Raw genomic sequence first — 4,539 nt, 5'->3', positions numbered from 1 at the left:
ATAGCGCCCCGCCTACTGATCTCTTCCCGCGATGCCTATTGGAAAAGCCGCCTAGCTACTCTCGTGTGGGCGGGGATTTCCCCCCCCCGTCCGGATTGCGTAAATGCCACGCCCCCCGACACGCCGCTATTGAAGCGATGTGTCTGTAGGCGCGCTCCGGTGTCTATTCACAACCCCAGTGCGCCTGCTGAGGAGACATGCGCGCTCCCGACGCACAGTCTTTTTATTGTTAGCCTCACTACTACGATTGTGTTCCCTCTTGTAGTTGAAAAGGGTTAAAACAGAAATAAATCACATATATTTTAGGACGTGTTTACATTGGCGCCAAAAGCAGACTTTTAGATAGGTATCCGAGCAACCTATCACAATGGTGTGCATAGCAGTGGGCAATGAGGTCACATCCCACCACAATCAGCGGCCATCTGTCGTTTGGCTGCCGTTACCGCTTCGCAAACGCCTCTATGTAAAATGTACTGCAAACACTGCCTCACAAATGACTCTGGTGTTTACTAACGCGTTTGAGTCGCGTCTAGAAAGCGTTACTAGCTGAGATAGTACAAGAATCCATACAATGGGAAACCAACACATGGGAAAGTGTTTTCTGAGGCGTTTTCTGAGGCAGGGTTCACATTGCCGCATGCGGCTCACAGCAGGGGTCCGGCGTTTCAGGTCCGATTTTAGCCCTAATTTTTGGCTTAATTCAGACCTGAAACAGGCCAAAAGACGCACAGGACGCCTGTGCAAATTCGCACCGGAGCCGCTCTGGAGATGTGTGAACCGGCTACATATAGAGCCGATCAAAATCTGCTATTGCGAATTGGGTGCAGTGAACCCAATATCCAATTTGCACTAGTTGGAACCCCAGCGGTGTTACAAGTACACTTTTTTTTAAGGAAAAATACACTTTTTTTGAATTAAAAAATAAGACAACAATAAATGTAGCCCAATTTTTTTATATTGTGAAAGATAAAGTTACATTAAGTAAATTGATACTCAACATGTCACGCTTCAAAATTGCGCCCTCTCGTGGAATGGCGACAAACTTTTACCCTTAAAAATCTCCATAGGCGATGTTTAAAAAAAATCTACAGGTTGCATGTTTTAAGTTACAGAGGAGGTCTAGAGCTACAATTATTGCTCTCGCTCTACCGATCGCGGAGATACCTCACATGTGTGGTTTGAGCACCGTTTCATATGCAGGTGCTACTCACATATGCATTCGCTTCTGCACGTGAGCTCGTTGGGACGGGCACGTTTACATTTTTTTTTAACCCCTTCCCGCCGAGCGTACGCAGATGTGCGTACTCGGCTTCCGGGGGGTATACCGGGATGATGCCCACACCTGCAGGCATCATCCCGGTACCGTTTTTTTCAACGGGCGATTGGCTATCCAGCCATAACAACCGAAGCATCTAAAAGCCGCTCGGCTGTTATGCCGGAGGAGCGGGAGGGGACTTCCCCCCTCCCGCCGCTGTTACCGGTGCTCCTGCCTCGATCGGGAGCACCGATTCAAGATCCGGCGCCTCCGGCTGCTGGGGAGGAACTTTAACGAAACCGTAATCGGCTTCGTTCCAGTATCCTAATCGTAAACACGGAAGCGACGTCATCACACATGTGAGGTATCGCTGCGATCGTCAGAATGAGAGCAATAATTCTAGCAGTAGACCTCCTCTGTAACGCAAAACTGGTAACCGTAAAAAATTTTTTAAGCGTCGCCTATTGAGATTTTTAGGTACCGTATTTTGTCGTCAATCCACGAGTGCATGCAATTATATAGTGTGACATGTTTGATATCTATTTACTCGTCATAACATTATCTTTCACATTATGCAAAAAAATTGGGCTAATTTTACTGTTTCGTTTTTTTTTAATTCATGAAAGTGTCCCTTTTCCAAAAAAGTTGCGTTTAAAACACCGCTGCGCAAATACCGTGTGACATAAAATATTGCAATAATCGCCGTTTTATTCTCAAGAGTCTCTGCTAAAAAAATATATATAATGTTTGGGGGTTCCAAGTAATTTTCTAGCAAAAAATATGGATTTTAACTTGTAAACACTAAATGCCAAAAATAGGCTTAGTCATGAAAGGGTTAATTATTATTTATTTTACCTTTTATTTTTTATTGTTACACTGTTTTAAAAAAAAAAAAATCGTGTCACTTTTATTCCTATTACAAGGAATGTAAACATCAAAAAAGCATGACAGGACAGGACCTCTTAATATGAGATCTGGGGTCAAAAATACCTCAGATCTCATATTTACACTAAAATGCAATAAAAAAATAAAAAATAAATAAATAAAAATGTGTCATTTAAAAAAAAATAAAAAATAAAATGGCCCTTTAAGAGCTATGTGACGTTTTGACGCCTGCATTGTTATGGAGACGGGTGGGGGCCATCTTCCCCTCACTCTTCTCCATGCCCAGCAAGGGTGAAGATCCAATCACCTCCGCCGGTGGCGCCGGTAAGCGGCGGAGGGCACCTGAGCACGGTGGGAGGGAGGGGCCCTCTCCTGCGCGCCGATAAAAGTGATATCGCGCCGAATCCGCCACAGAGATCACTATTATTGGAAACTGGGCCGCCGGCCAAACAAGAGGATACCGGGGTTATGGCTGCTATCTGCTGCCAGAACAACGATATCCCACTTCAAAGTAAGGACGTATGTCGGCGTGCAGCGGTCCGGAAGTGGTTAAAACGCAAATCTTTGCTTTTTTTGCGTTTTTGGTTCAATAGACTTCAATGGAGAAGCTGTTGGAAAGCATGCAGTGTGTTTTTACTACGATTTGCGTTTTTTAATCTGCCCTACAACAAATTCACCCCCCTCAAAAATGCATAAAAAATCGTGGTAAAATCCCAGTTAAAAAAAAAGCAAAAAGCCCTGCAGAAACGCTCAAAAGTAACCTGCATAGGTGTGAATGGAGCCTAAGGTCTCATTTAAACTAGCGACTGAGGTCCGGTAAACCCCCCCCCCCCCCCCCGTGGTTGAGCCACATTTTTACCACTCTTAAACCACTCTTCAACCACACCTCCTCCTTTTTTTGCTGAGGTGGCAGTCAGGGGGTGTACACATGCCACAGCCATGGCCGGAAGTATACCGCCTGTCACGCTCAAGTAAATGGGGCCACTGGGCAACCACCCCATAACCGCACACAACATGCGCAGTTATCTGGTAAATTGGGGGTTAAATCACGCACAGAGAAGGCAATACAAAACTCTATGACCGCCTGTCTATTGCTGTCTGAAGCACGATCTGAACGTGAACAGCGAAGCAAGTTAAAATGAGGCCTGAATGAGCCCATAACGATAGAGTGTGATGCCCTTTATTGGCTTACTTAAAGGTCTGGTTCATCTTTACAAAAAATCTGCTTATGCATTTAGGTGGTGTCGGTAGATAAAAACAAACGGTGCAGCTCTACTGTTGAATAATACTCTTACTATAGGTGGAGGCCATTTACATACCTTCTGAAGCCTGACTGAAAAAAATTCCACAGATGGCTAAGATGGATACGCCCAGCCGTTACTGTTCACATCCTAAATCCCAGGACGCTACTGCACCAGGGGAGAGAAAGAGCATGTGAGGGGGTTTGAATCAGAGAAAAAGCTCACTCCTGTGATAGTGGAGGTAAATAGTAACAGCCAGGAGAGTTGCACTAGGTCGGCTGAAGGATTTTATCTGGGGGTTCCTGTGAAGTAATGGTTCTGGTCTCACCGGAAGTCACCGGAAGGCTGTCAGAGCTGAGGTCTCCAGGTGTCTCGACCTCCAGTATCCTCTAAAACAGGTGGGCTTTACAGTGGTGGCAGCAAGCTGCAGGTGGAGAAGAGCCAGGTTTCTTTGGCAGTTAGGGCATATGACCCGCAATTCGTCTCAGGTGCCTGTGTGGCAATGGGCGAACACTACAGCAGGCATGTATCGAGCCTTGGTGTCGTGATGGCCGGCACCTTCTTCCAGGGAAGCTGTTGTCCGTGCATAGTGACTCGTAGCACGCACATGGAGGACCTGGGTGTTGTTCTGGGATCAGTTGCTTGACATACCCCTTATCAACTTCTTGCTTGCCATGCTTAGTTCACTTGGACCAGTGATTCTCAACCAGGGTTCCTCCAGAGGTTGCTAGGGGTTCCTTCAGCATTGGGCAATTTCTGCCTCTCAGATAAGGTGCCACTGACACCATTGAAATTTTTAGTTATCTGTAAGGAAGTAATTCTTCCCAATGACCACAAGTGTAAGGACCATTCCTCTCATTGACCAACACACTAATGTATCATGAGTTGTAGATTTGTAATTTTTTAATTTTTTGCAGGGGTTCCTCGAAACTGGAGAACTATTTCAAGGGTTCCTTTGTGTTGAAAAGGTTGAGAAAGGCTGACTTGGACTCTTGCTGGGTAAGCCTGGACAAGTTCTAGAAAACTAACTACAGCTATGGTCTTTTTAGTGGTGGTCTTCAGGTGCATGTGGTGGGTGAATTCTGCCGACTACACCAAGTTGTGGGCGTGGTCTACTGCGCCATGCACTCAGAGGTATACTTCGCTCATCTATGCCCG

This window comes from Lithobates pipiens, unplaced genomic scaffold, assembly GCF_037356315.1.
Source record: "Lithobates pipiens isolate NorthernLeopardFrog02 unplaced genomic scaffold, aLitPip1_a1.2 Scaffold_8, whole genome shotgun sequence".
NCBI lineage: Eukaryota > Metazoa > Chordata > Amphibia > Anura > Ranidae > Lithobates > Lithobates pipiens.
The sequence above is the reverse complement of the archived record's forward strand: the minus strand, read 5'-3'. Positions refer to the sequence as shown.